Here is a 15314-nt window from a genome sequence, read left to right as displayed (position 1 = left end):
AAACTTCCATTTTGAATATGGGCCAAATAACGTTAAAGTTCCCAAGACCTCCCGGGGTACTGATAGACTTTGCAGAGAGAGAAACATGAATGCTAGGCAAGTTACCCTGCCATAACTGAATAATCCAATCAGTGGGAACAAAGACATGTTCCTAAGAAAATCCCCTATCCCTAAATCCTGATTGGTGGGAGAATGTAACTGTAACTTGGTACAGATGTTTGTGGGTTTCAAGTTTAAAAGTTCTGTAACATTCTGGCTCATAGGGTGGGGGTTGGGCCCAAGCTCCCAAGCTCCCAAAGTGTGCTCTATGGCCCTGATGGATCGGTAGCAGTTTGTTTACAATAAATTCTTGTCATCTGCATTGAAGTGTTGTATGAGTTGGTGATGAACAAGAAAGGAAAGGTTGTATGGCTTAATAGTGATTTGTATGTGTGTGTGTGTGTGTGTGTGTGTGTGTTTGCATGTGTTGAGTTGACAAGGGATCAGCTGTTTTGGATAATTTTATGTCATCCTGACACAAACTCAAGTCAGCTGAAAGGAAGAAACCTCAATTAAGGAAATGATTTCATAAGATGAGGCTGTGAGCAAGCCTATAGGGCATTTTCTTAGTGATTGATGTGGGAGGGCCCAGCCCAATGTGGGCGGTATCACCCTGGGTTTAGTAGGCAGAGCAAGCCAGTCAGCAGTAACAGCACACCTCCATGGCCCCTGTGTTAGTTCCGGCCTGAGAGTTCCTGTCCTGACTTCTTTCAGTGATGATCAGTGATGTGGAAGTGTATGCCAAATTAACTCTTTCCTCCCCAAGTTGCTTTGGTCATGGTCTTTCATCACAACAACAATAATCCTAAGACAATAAGTGGATAATTGTTTCCTGGACCAATTTCCCTGTTCACTGAGTGGAAAATGATTCATATCCTTTGCAGTCATATGTTGCACATCCATTCTGTTTTTACAGCCACTCAATATTCTGCCTCATTTTTTCCACCAGGGAGCATCTTCTCCAGTCCACAGACTGCTGCTACAGCTTCTTCTCCAGCTTTGAGCTGTCCAGGAGTCTCTCTTTCTCTTCTTTTCTTTTCTTTTTCTTTTTTCTTATTAGATATTTTCTTTATTTATGTTTCAAATGTTATTCCCTTTCCTAGTTTTCCCTCTGAAAATTCTCTATCCCCTCCCCCTTCTTCCCAACCCACCCACTCCTGCTTCCTGGCCCTGGCATTCCCCTATACTGGGGCATAGAACCTTCACAGGACCAAGGGCCTCTCCTCGCATTGATGACTGACTAGGCCACCCTCTGGTACATATTCAGCTAGAGCCATGAGTCCCATCATGTGTTTTCTTTGATTGGTGGTTTAGTCTCAGGGAGCTCTGGTGGTACTGGTTAGTTCATATTGTTGTTCCTCCTATAGGACTGCAAACCCCTTCAGCCAGGGGTCTCTCTTAATCTCAGAGTTAGTCCATTATAATACACTGTAACATTTATTTTTTTAAAACGGAGCTTAGTCTCTGTCCTTCAGAGTCCCTACTACTGTGATGCCTCTCTCTGTCATGCTGTATGTATATCAGTGGAGCAGGATGTGGCTTACTTACTTTATCATCCTGTCAGTGGGGAGGAAAGAGTGATCTAGCTTCCTATGGTAACCTCAGACCATTCCTGTTTTCATAATGACATCTTTTATCCCCTTTAGGGATGCTTACCATGCTGGCTTTTGGCTTTGAAAGTCAAAGCTGGGGTTGTTTACAGTTTGGATTCTCTAAGCTAGGTAGAGCCTGGTGTGTTTCCTGTATGCCAACCTCACTCGTTCCTTTTGGCTTTAAATGTCCACTGACTATCTATGTGTCTGTCATTTTGTTCAAGTGGAAGGTGAGATGGGGGAGCTGGGGGGGGAGAGTCTATCTTTTTCTGAGTCACCCCTCATCTCAGTAGACATTGTGATTGAAATGGTGGCTATCTAGTTTGGCTAAATTTGCTTCCTCTTTTTCATGCTAGTGGGGGGGGGTGGTACTGGATTCAGTTCCTACTGTAATGGGAAGCCTTGGGGGAGGCTGATGTGTGGCTGTCCCTGTCTGGCTGTGCACTAGCTTACTTTCCTGTGTTCTTCTGGACATGTAGGAGTTGTGAGCCACAAGAGGACCACCTCCCAGAGTTCCAGACAGGGTGTGGGAGAAGGAAGAACTCTTACTCCAATTATTCAGTTTGTCAGGGTTTTAGTTTGGGGAGAGAATCTGGAACATACTTTTACTAATGTTTGCTCTCTTATGCTTTCAGAAGCTTGGGGCTATAAAGAATGAATTTCTCTTCTGATCTAAATTATCTCTTCTATCACTTTTGATTTTATGGCTCTCTTATCTACACCATAGGAATAAATTCTGTATCAAACTGATATATTAAATGGGGATGAAAGAAATTTGGACTTTCAGCGGGACAAGAGAGGGTAATGGGTTGTGTGAATCTGATCAACACAGATCATTCTTATGTGTGAAAATGTCATTGTGGAACCCATTTGGGTAATTAATACACACTAGTGAAAGCTGAGGAAAAAGATTGAACTTTCTAACCTGCTATGTTGCTTCAAAATATTATCAGTTGTTATCTCTCTTCATTCCTTTTGTTTTCTCCAGTTTTTTTGTTTTGAACAGATATATGTGATATGGATATATATGTGTGTGCATATGAACATGGAGGCTGGAGGTCAACATTGACCATCCTTTATCATTTTCCACTTTAGTTTTTGAATGGAACTCTCACTAAACTTAAACCTCATTGATTGTGTAGACTGGCAGCTTGTGAGCCTCACACTCCTCCTGTTCTCACCTCTAATCACAGGAATGACAGGCACCCAAGTTAATTACAGGCGTGTATCCCAGTGCCTGGCTTTCATGTGGGTGCTGAAGAACCTAGTAAGAAGTCAAAACAGGACTGAAGTTTTTCTAGTTACAGAAAATAAGGAAATGCAAAACAAAACAAACAAACAAACCCCCAAACCCCACAGTGATGGTGTGTTTTGTGTGTGTGTGTGTTAGATCAAAGGAGTCCAGAAAGCAGTTCTCAGTGGCAAAGGTGAAATAAGTAACACAGTAAGATGATGTTAGATGATTATTATACTTAGAAAATGAACATGTGAGTGGCTGTCTGTCTTTGAATATGCTTGGCCAAGGTACTAGCATTATTGGGTGGTGTGTGTGGCCTTGTTGGAGGAAGTGTATCACTTTAGCGGTGGGCTTTGAGACTTTCCTCCTAGTTGCCTGGAAGCTAATCTTCTGTCTGCCTTTGGAACAAGACATAAAAATGTCTGCCTGCATGCTGCCATGCTTCTCACCATGATGATAATGGACTAAACCTCTGAATCATAAGCCAGTTAATGTTGTTCACTAGATGAGTTGCCTTGGTCATGACATTTCTTCACAGCAATGGAAACCTCCATTGCTAAGACACTTCCAATAAAAATAATGACTGAACAAGTAAGTAAATTCGAGGCTTTACACATTTCCCATATAGAAAAATCCCAAGTAATTCTTGTACCTGTTTCCCCCCATAAATGAGAGGCTTAACTTGCTACTCAGTAAGTGTGGGACACGTATTGTGACTTATTTCTAAAGAATGGATTCTGGAAAGGGGAACGTGTAACCAAGTCACATGATTAAGGTTAATATCAGCAGTTACCTCTGTGGTATTCTTGCCTAATCATGAGAAAAACATCACAGAACCTCAGAGGGGCATTCTTTAAAATACCGAATCTGTGCTCTGCAAACGTCTCAGGGCCATTAAAAACAGGGAAATGTCAAAGCCAAAAGGAGGAGATATGCAGACCAAATGCCATATGGTGTCTGGGGTAGAATCCAAAAGGAGGCCAAGGTGAAAGTGAAAAAAAATGTAGATTCTAGCTGAAACTATGCCAGTATCAGATCATTGCTTGTGATAAGACATTGACATTGGAGGGAACCAGATCTGGAACATGGGGGATTCTCTGTAGTGTTTTTAGTTTTGTTTTTCAGTTTATCTTCTAAGTTTAAGTTATTCTGCAATAGTTAATATTTTAAAATGTGGCAAGGTGGAAAAAGGCCCAATAAACTGTTATCATTTTTTTCATTCTTCATGTGATAGCTATGCATATTTCCTTAAGTCTGCAAACCTTTTCATTTACTGTGTGGAGGTGACAATGGCCACAGCATCGATGGAACAAGCATAGCAGACAATCTCTGCCTAGCCCAGAGTTGTTTGCTATTCTTATCTTTGCCAAACAGGGTAGAAGTCTCCCTTCTAGCTGTGCTCTGAGAAGAGGCCATCCATTCATATCTCTTGATTCCTCTGCTCTAGTTTGTGGAATTTGAAAAGCTGATCCCTGCATGAGTGATTGCTAAGAGGGCCTTTCCAGAAATATTGTTTTTTGACAGAACAGTGCCTTTCCTGAGATGTGGGGGCAGATGATGCAGGGAGCTGGCAGATGGCTGTGTGCCTCTCCATTGAGCTGGCCTTCTGGCTCTTTCCTTGTAATTGCTGTTCTCTGGATTGGGTCACTGTTGACATTCACCATGCCTGCCTGGCACAATACTGCAAGGACCATGAGCTAGAGGAGCCAAAGCCAGAATATTTCATCCCTGCCACTAGCAGGGCATTCTAGGGAGAGTTATTGTATCCCTGGATTCTGCCATCCTCATACCTAGGCATAAAAGCAAACACCTTTGTCTCTCACAAGATTATTGTGAGGACCAGGGAATAAAATATGAAGAATAAAGTCCTGTTGAACGTTGCCTTTGAGTTTCCTGCTGATTTCCTGCTCTTCTCCAGTTATCTTTTTGAGGCAGATGATATTACTGCATCATGTTTCAATAGGGAAATTTGGTGTATTATGTCTCTTTGTTTAAGTCTAGTATAGAGTGCAGCCAGGATTCAAACCCATGTCTCTTGTTGCCACCCTGGAGCTCACTTATTTTTTAAAGAACAATTTTTTATTAGATATTTTCTTCATTTACATTTCAAATGCTATCCCAAAAGTCCCCTTATACCCTCCCTCCTCCCTGGTCCCCAACCCACCCACTCCCTCTTCCTGGTCCTGGCATTCCCCTGTACTGGGACATATAATCTTTGCAAGACCAATGGCCTCTCCTTCCATTGATGGCTGATTAGGCCATCTTCTGCTACATATGCAACTAGAGACTCAAGCTCTGGGGGTACTGGTTAGTTCATACTGTTGTTCCTCCTATAGGGTTGCAGACCTCTTCAGCTCCTTGGGTACTTTCTCTAGATCCTCCATTGGGGGCCCTGTGTTCCATCCAATAGATGACTGTGAGCATCCACTTCTGTATTTGCCAGGCACTGGCATAGCCTCACAAGAGAGAGCTATGCCAGGGTCCTGTCAGCAAAATCTTGCTGGCATATGCAATAGTGTCTGGGTTTGGTGGCTGTTTATGAGATGGATCCCCAGGTGGGGCTGTCTCTGGATGGTCCTTGTTCTGTCTCAACTCCAAACTTAGTCTTTGTAACTACTTCCATGGGTATTTTGTTCCCCGTTCTATGGAGGAACAAAGTATCCATACTTTGGTCTTCCTTCTTCTTGAGTCTCATGTGTTTTGCAAATTGTATCTTGGGTATTCTAAGTTTCTGGGCTAATATCTGCTTATCAGTGAGTGCATATCATGTGTGTTCTTTTGTGAGTGGGTTACCTCGCTCAGGATGATATTCTCCAGATACATCCATCTGCCTAAGAATTTCATAAATTCATTGTTTTTAATAACTGAGTAGTACTCCATTGTGTAAATGTATCACATTTTCTGTATCCATTCCTCTGTTGAGGGACATCTGGATTCTTTCCAGCTTATGGCTATTATAAATGAGGCTGCTATGAACATAGTGGAGCATGTGTCCTTATTACAAGTTGGGACATCTTCTGGGTATATGCCCCGAAGAGGTATTTCTGGATCTTCTGGTAGTAGTATGTCCAATTTTCTGAGGAACCACTAGACTGATTTCCAAAGTGGTTGTATAAGCTTGCAATCCCACCAACAATGGAGGAGTGTTCCTCTTTCTCTACATCCTCGCCAGCATCTGCTGTCACCTGAATCTTTGATCTTAGCCATTCTGACTCGTGTGAGGTGGAATCTCAGGGTTGTTTTGATTTGCATTTCCCTGATAACTAAGGATGTTGAACATTTTTTCAGGTGCTTCTCAGCCACTCGGTATTCCTCAGGTGACAATTCTTTGTTTAGCTCTGTACCCCATTTTTAAATAGAGTTATTTGATTTTCTGGAGTCCATCTTCTTGAGTTTTTTGTAAAATATTGGATATTAGTCCCCTGTTGGATTTAGGATTGGTTAAGATCCTTTCCCAATCTGTTGGTGGCCTTTTTGTCTTATTGACAGTATCTTTTGCCTTACAGAAGCTCTACAATTTTATGAGGTCTCATTTGTTAATTCTTGATCTTACAGCACAAGCCATTGCTGTTCTGTTCAGGAAATTTTCTCCTATCTGGGTCTCGCTTATAATACTGTATGTTGTACTGTCACTTGACCATCACTTGAGGCTCATGTCAAGGACTGCTTTCTCAGTTGGTAGTGCAGTGGAAATAATCAACTGTGGGCTTTAACTCCATTTAAGTCAAGCCATTGAATAATTTTTATGCTCAGTGTATGGTTCTTGCAGTTTTCACTCCCATTTTCAATGTGGCTCTTACAGTATGGGAGCAGCAGAGACAGGCTTCCTTAGTCTTCATGTCTCAGGATGTTGCTGACAGGCTTGTTGCAAGCTTCAGTTCTTCTATTTGTGGTGCTGGTTCCTTCCATGTTCACAGTTAGAAAGTCAGTCCCGTTGCGTAAGAAAACGGGACTGTATCCTTTTCTTTACAGCTATTGGTTCAGTCTTGTGAATAACTTGGTTACAAAATTTAACATATAAGGAGTCACTGAGAAATCCTGTCAAAATGCACACGGATCCAGAGAGTCTGAGATGAGGCTTGGTCTTCTCCATTTCCAGTATGTTTCAGGTGGTGCAAATGACCCCAGTCTCAGAACACAGTTTCAGTGGCAGTGGATAGTCTGCCTGTTCATGAGTTCACAGGCCTGGTGGACTCTCCCAGTGCTGCAGAACCCTGTGTGAGGAGCAAACAGAGGGATGGAGCCTGTGGTGCCTGGGAATGCCTCCCGAGGCTCCCGGCTGGGCAGGCACCCTGTCTCACTCTGCAGGAGCTCTTTCCAAATTGAATGTGATGACAAGATTGAAGCTCCCCAGGCCAGGAGACACAGCACACTCTGTGTCCACTAGATTATGGTGTGATAAGGAAACTGACTTTGGCAAGCCAGGATGCGGGGGCGACATTAGAACTCTCTGGTTTGTTTCCAGCTGTTGGCTGAGACACACCTTCAGTGAGCTCACTGCAGCTGTAATGCTGTCCAGTCCTGCTCTCCCTCACACCCTGTAATTCAGTGTGATGCATTCCTCCTGAACCTGAGAAGAATTCTGGAGCCACACTGGCTCTGGCAAAAGCCTCACTAAGTGTGGTGTGATTAATCAAAAGAGCACTTGGCTCTTACTTGTGAGCTCCAATTCTGAGAACACAGTTGACATCGAATTACTAGAGTTTATCCCATAGGATACCAAACAGTTCCAGGCGTAGTACATGAATTTTACTTCCCAACAATCATTCGTTATAAAATTTAAAATGTTTCATAGTAGAAGTTGATGGCAAAATATAAGGCCATAATTGTCTTAATCCATGAACTGCATATTTACTTTTTCTTCAAGCACAGGGTTTAAATTCCCCCTTAGGTCTGGAGTGCTTTTGGTTTAGGTCTCCAGGTCAAGCGACTGCCACCCTCAAGGGATTATATTACACTCTTACGTTTTATGTGCTTCCTTGGTTTGTCCCAAATTGTAAGATAGAAAAGGTCTCTTTGTACCACTTTTGTTTCTATTTTCCTGAAAGGACACATAGTTAATTTTTGTGCATCTTCATGGAGCAGACTGTAGCAATTCAATGTACAGCTGCAGTGTGACAATAAGAAACAACGAGGCTTCTGGAGTATTTGCCTGGCACTTTAACTGAACATATTTTTTGATTTGATTTTAGAAGAGTTGTGAGCCTTTGAAGGCATCACGTTGCTTTCTTATTTACATGTTTCTTATGTTTCCAAGTTGTAATTTGTACATTTGTTGGGATGGGTATCTACTGCGGTTTAGTTTGAAATCTCATTAATAGCATTTCCCGAGCACTCAATCAGCAGTGCCATTTGGAGCTATCAAACTATGGCAGCAGCTGTAATACTCTTGGCTGCTGCTCCATGTTGGTTGAGAGCAGTTGTCAGCTTCAGGTCTTCATGCACTTGTTAGGTTTCTCTCCTTTGCATTTGAGCTTTGTAACCTATAAAAGGGGCAGGCTTTCACTTGCTTCAGAGCACTCCCTTTTTGTACAGCCAAAGGGACATCTGTCCATGCCATAGCATTTTCCTTGGGTCCACGAGGGTTGGGGAAAAACAGAGCATTGAGATCTACAAGTGGAGGTGTGTTACTGCCCAGCACTCCAAAAGAAGAGGGAGTCGGTGGAAACACCCATCTGCCAGATCTGCACTCAGAACTCTTCGGCCCTGCTTGACACTGAGACCAGAAGGCATCTGTAGAGGCTCAATGGTCTTGTCTCCATGGGCTTGGGGTTATCCATCTCTGGACTTATACTCAGTAATTGTGGCAGTTTCCTTGCCAGAGAGGGTATGGCCACCAATAAATGTGTGTTTGATAGCCTAATCCAGATGCTATGTGTTCCTGGCCAGTTTTTCCCTTCCTTACAACTATTCTGTCTCCCTCTAGATATGGTGGTAGGGTAGTTTTAGGCTTTTAAAATCACAATCAAGTTCCTTCGTTTCAAGTTTCAAGAACATCCAAGTCTCAAAAAGTTCCCACTTCAAGTTGTCATTTAGCTATGTATAGCACTCTGAGATAAAATGAAGTCCCCCTCCCCTGCCCCCAACTTGCGTGCCGATTCTGTATTGGAGTTCATTGGCACACTTTATCCTTCCACTGTGGGCTTGCCCTGTGGCCCAGGCTGCTAGTCTGTTTTCTCCAGGGCTGCCCATCTTAACTGTGGTGAAGGCTTCAGTGGCTCCTCCCACTCGGCTAGCCAGGCCGGAGCTGTGGAATCCTTCACATTTTTCTATGGGTTGTTCTGTTTTCACTGCCACACCACCTCTTTGTAATGCTCGATGTTCTTGCTCTTTCTCCATTTAGAATGAAGTCTGTTTTTTGTTACCCTATTTCTACTGACAAAACCACAGACTTAGCTTCTAAAGTGTCTGACCTGAGACTCATTCTGGTTGTGATTTGAATTCTTTTGATCATTTATGAATTGAGCTTTTCCCTACATACTTTGTTAAACCATTTTTATATCTTGTTTTGAAAGGTAGCTATTCAGATCTTAAGCCTATTTCATAGCTGCGTTATTTGTATTTTTTAATTGCTGACTTTTTTGAGTTCCTTATATAATTTGGATATATTGGTTCCTTGAATAATATACAAATATTTCCCCCATATTTTCCTTTTTTTCTGATTTATCACATTATGATGAGAAAAGGTACATAATTCAATTTATCTGAGTTTGTTAACATTTAAAAACATATTTTGAGTAAATAGACTTACATCACATCCTTCTTTCCCTTTTGTACCCCAACTCCTCCCAGAGACCCCCCTTCAATACCTGTCATACCTTTCATTTTTATCATATTCTATAAAATTTATAAAATATTATAACAATAAAATGAGTATTATAAAAGTTGTTTGATCTAAAACAATCAATTGAATAGTCTTATGTATATGCTTGTCTACAGCAATAATGAAAATACATGTTTTTCTCAATATAAATTTTAAATAACTCCAAATATATTAACTGTATATTTTAAAATAATATATCACTATTAGTTTTTTTAATGAATATAAATAGATAAAGTCTTTTTGTTTGTTTGTTTGTTTTGTTTTTAGTAGAGCTTAAAATCTTGGCTCTTACTGTGGTACAAACCCAAAATAAGAACAAATTTTGGACATTGGATTTTACCTCCATAGTAGCTAAGCTAAGAGTTGACAGTTCTGCTGTGTCAAGGAATGAATTGTAGGCATGATTTTTGGATACAGATTTCCTGCTATTGTCAAAGCTATTTGACTGGAGTGATCATCTTCATTTTCAGCCCATAGGGAACAGGTTACATTCATTTAAGAAATGGTGTTGTCTCCCTTTGTGATTTCTTTATTGTTTCTATTTCTATTTTTAGATCCTGGATGTTTTTCTTCAATTCCTTCACCTGTTTGTTTGTGTTTTCCTGTAATTCTTTAAGGGATTTTTGTGTTTCCTCTTTAAAGGCTTCTAGCTGTTTACCTGTGTTCTCCTGTATTTTTTAAAGGCAGTTATTCATGTCCTTCTTAAAGTCCTCTATCATCATCATGAGAAGTGACTTTTAGATCTGAATCTTGCTTTTTCCGTGTGTTGGGGAATCCAGGACTTGCTATGGTGGGAGAATTGGGTTCTGATGATGCCAAGTAACCTTGGTTTCTGTTGCTTATGTTTTTACGCTTGCCTCCCACCATCTGGTTATCTCTAGTGCTACCTGCCCTGGCTATGTCTGACTGGAGCCTGTCCTTTCTGTAATCCTGGTTGTATCAGAACTCATCAGAGTCAAGCTGTCTCGGGGATCCTGTGATCCTGTGAACCTGAGATCCTGGGTGTGTCTGAGCTCCTGGGAGTCAAACTGCCTCTGGGACCCCGAGATCCTGCTGTGACCAAGGTCCTGTGATCCTGTGATCCTATGATCCTGGCCATGTTAGACCACCTGGGAGTGGAGCTGCCTCTGGGTATTGTGGGACTGGCTGGGGAGTTTGTGCCCAAGATCTGCTTGGGGCACTAGCTCAGACAGACTGGAAGGATTTTGAGCCACTGGTTTGGCAGAGTTCCTGCATGCCTGGGATGTCTTGTGGTGGTTACACATATTTTAAAATAAATATTACTTCATCTTGTTGAATTTATTTTTTTTACTCAGTATGAAATGACCTCTATTTTCTTATACCTTTGATTTATAGTATACTTTATTTGATAGGAACTTACACATTCCTTTCGACTTTGGGTTTCAATTTATGTCTTCTATATTTTCTGACCCTTTAAGTTTATATATATATATGTATATATATATATATATATATATATATATATATATATTTTTTTTACTAGTGAAGTAAGTTCTTATAGGTATCATATATCCAAAGAAATCCATTTAGCAAATCTATTTTTTGATTGATGAATTTGATCCATTTACATTCCAAGGCTTCTGTTGGGAGGTATGTACTGCCTCTTAACAGTTTGTTAATCTTGTATATAGTCTAATTTCTCTCTGCCTCACTTACTGTCTTTGTTATTTGATAACTTTTTCTGTTGTTGGGAAAAAGTTTGATTTTCTTTTCTTTTCCTTGTTCCTGGTCTTCTATTGAGCCCTATGCGTTTGTGTATTTGGCAACAAGGCTCAAGATTTTGAGAAAAGGGAGACTTCCTTAGGTTCAGTGTCCCAGTTGGCTTACAGCACTGGTTATCACTTTTTTTGGGGGAACTGTCGGTCTAAGATAGAACCTTCTACAAGAATCAATGAACAAACAAAAATTTTGTTAGGACTTTGGGTACCAGAAGCTGAGGTCCCATATTCCCAGGTTATGGAAGAGAAGTCCTTATATGTAGATAATATTTGGTCTCATGGCACAGATCTCCTTGTTTCTAGATATGTAGAATGTGAAGGAGATCTTCTGTAGATATCATGAATTGAACAATCCTGGTGACAGATCTTATAGGTTTAGTGTTTGTAGTCTTGGAGCTAACGTGTGTGAAAATAATGCCTTTTGTTCACTGGGGCAAATGCTTGTTGAACTGAGGTAAGTGGCACTGGTTGGCATGGTCTTGGAGCTGAAGGACATAGATAAAAACTTCTGTTGGTGCAGGGGATTAAGTTTTTTGATCAGTACTAGGCAGCCAGAATTTCAAGGCTGTGTTTGGGGTGAGACTTTTCCTAATTCCCAGAGGTGGGCACAGATGGTAGAAGAGATTGAGACACAGGTAGCAGCTTTCCTGGTTTGTGGGAGGCTCTTGATATACAGGGTTGAAGCCAAGGCATTTTGACCAGCATCTTCAGGGACCCTTTTCTGTTGGCAGCAGAAGACGTTTCCCCTGCTTCTCACTGGACAAGTGTATGAGTTACTTTGTTGTTGCTGTGATGAATCATCATGTCCACAGCAACTTATAGATGAGTTTATTTAAGCTAACAGTTCCAGAGGGTTAGAGTCCATTGATGGTGGACTGAAGGCATGGTGGCAGGAGCAGGAAGCCACAGGCTTACTCCTTAAACTGTGTGCACCAAATAAAGAGAATGAACTAGTAATGGTTTGAGTCTTTAAACGCTCAAAATTTGCCTCTGGTGATATACTTTATCTAAGCTTCTCCAAACAGTACCAACAACTGGGTACCAAGTATTCAAATGTCCAAAACTATGGGAAACATCTCATTTAAATCACCATACTCCTATGGTTGGGACTTAGTTTGTAGCTAAGAATGCCACTGGATCTGAAGCTGCAGAATTGAACCAAGCCATACCAAACCATACCAAGCCATACCAAAACAAAATATGCATAGTCCAGTCAGGTGAGCAACAGAATTGGATGGGGGATAAGATGCACAAGGGATTGACAGACTCAGGAATGCAAAGAAAGGCACTCAGGTTACAGCTTGGAAAGTGACATATATTTGTAATCCCAGAACATAGGTGGCTGAGGCAGGAGGCTTGCTATAAGTTTGCAGCCATCATGGACAGTTATATACTGAGTACCAGGTCAGCCAGGGCTGCATCACAAGAACCTATAGGTAACAGAAGGAGGAGGGATTTATTGAGTCACTTTTCTATAGAAGTTCAGGTTCCTCACATGTGTGAGCAATGGAGCAAACCGCTAGCTGACGAGCATTGGCTCCCAGATGTCAAGGTCACCCTTCCGGAGGTTTTATGTGCTCTCTGATTTGTTCCAGAGTTTCTAAATTAGAATGACTTTCTCCCTTTCCATGCCAAGGATGGAAATTATATTCCTGGAGAACACAGACTACTCTGTGTATTTTGTTTTACTTTTTATAGCAGCATGTAAATAGGTCTGGTTTAGGCAAATGTTTATTGTTTGACCAAAAGTATAAGGAATGGCAATGATAAGTAATTAAATACTTTGCCTGCTTTGGAAAGTCTTTTCTTTGAAAATTTTACTTTTTATAAGTTTGAATTGATTAGCATTGTGTGTATAAGTGCATGATGTGTGTGTGTGTAAGCATGTGTGCCTCAGCTCATGTGTAGAGGTCAGAAGGCAACGAGCAGGAGTTTGTCCTCTCTTCCTGCTTCCATGTGGATTCTAGGGATCGGTGGCTAGGTTTATGTGGCAAGTACCTTTACCCACTGAGCCACCTAGTTGGTCTTACTTGGAAAATCTTAGTTGTGCAACTGCAAGGTAACTTTTGAATGGGATTTTGGCTTGAGTACTTTAATTCCTTTTTTTTTTTTTTTTTTTTTTTTTTTTTTTTTGACAGGGTTCACTATTGTAGCTCTGGCCGTTCTGGAACTGTCTATATAGAGCAGGGTGGCCTCAAACTCATAGAGATATACCTGCCTCTGCCTCCAGAATACTGGGATTAAAGGACATGTATCACCACCAAATACTCCAATTCTTACTGTTTTGCCTGACCCCAGTTTTACACACGACACACTTTTCTACAACTTTATACTCCAGTTCATTAGGTTGTTTGCTTTTTATGAATGACACCTTATTCTTAGTAATCTTTCCCCAGATTACACTTGTCACTAAGCCCGGTCACCAGGAAGTCCTGATACAATTGCCCCTGGATTGGAGCACACTCTCCTCTAGGAGTTCCAAGGCAGTTTCTTCTCATAATCTTACCCTAAATTACTTTCAAATCTGACCTCAGGACCATGGTCCTTTTCTTTAATAGTCTGTGGTTTGAATTTTGACTACCCCAAAAGTCTATGGAGAATAAAGTTAATCAAACTCTTTTATATTTTCATGGAATCTGCTGTTTGTGTCTCACTTCCTGAGATTCTTCAAGTCCAGACTAGGGACTTCTTCATTATTTGCTTTTGAGGACCACAGGAAATTTTAAAAGTTTAGTTATTTAATAATTAATTAAAAGTTTAAAATTTCATGCCTCCTTGAAAACAAAAATACATCCTTCCTTTCTTCTCCTTTCAGTTGGATGTAGATTTTGATGCTAGAAGCAATCCTGGTTTGTGTGTTTCACTCCTGATAAGGTCTGTGCATGTAACATACACAAACAGGCCTTAAAGAACAGAAGTTTACCTGGTCAGTTATTCAACCATACAACCAGAACTGGGAAGATAAGGTGGCTAGAAGGGAAGGAAGAAACTGGTACCCAGCTTGGGACTCAGATTAATTTGCCCTTGAACATTGAGATAGGTTGTAAACCATTTGTTCCTTTTAGGTTACTGTGAAAAAGCAATCACAGTTAATCACATGAGTTGCTTAGCTATGGACTGCTGGGGCTGTATTGGGGAGAACTCCCAGGAAGTGAAGGAAAGATGGCCTTTGTCATGCCAAAGTTTACCAGGAGCTGGGCACTAAACTTATAGTTAAGATTTTCCTTTATTTCTCTTTGTTAGCAAAATTCCCTGACTTATTCTAACTTTGTCTTAAGTATGCTAAGCAGAATTGGTTGACAGATCCTAGGTCTGACACTTGAGTTGTAAGGTTTGAAGGGAGAGAGAGGTCAGTTTAATGATAGCAGAGTTGCCTTTGACATTTCCCTAAGAAAGGTGAGTTGCAGGGGGTTGATACTACAAGTCGCATCTGTCTTGAACTCTGGGAAGACACCTTTCCCTCTGGAGACTGTGTCTGGTTATATCAAGAAAGCAAGTACTTCCTTTGGCAGGTCTTTCTTGGTTTTGTTCCTTGTTTGGTCTTTTAAGTTCTATCATTGCATAGTTGGTCTGTGTACCTGCTAACACACAGGTCCGATTCTTAGATAGGCCTGTTTAGGTTCAGAGATGTGCAGTTCACTTCTAGTTTCTAAGACTTCTAGAAAGATCATAATGTGAAAATGAAATAGGACACAAAACTCAGGGCCACCTCTTCCAGCTGTTTTCTTCTGAACCGACACTATCGAAATTAATCTGGCTTTTATGAAGAATAACATTAATAGTAAAGCAGACAAGGCTACATGAATATCAATAGTAATAGGATTCCTGCAGTCAGAGGTCTGTACTGTGCTGGTCTTACAGCCTCAACGTGTTAAAGTGAGAGG

This window comes from Mus musculus, chromosome 7 (genome assembly GCF_000001635.26).
Source record: "Mus musculus strain C57BL/6J chromosome 7, GRCm38.p6 C57BL/6J".
Taxonomy (NCBI): Eukaryota; Metazoa; Chordata; class Mammalia; order Rodentia; family Muridae; genus Mus; species Mus musculus.
The sequence above is the reverse complement of the archived record's forward strand: the minus strand, read 5'-3'. Positions refer to the sequence as shown.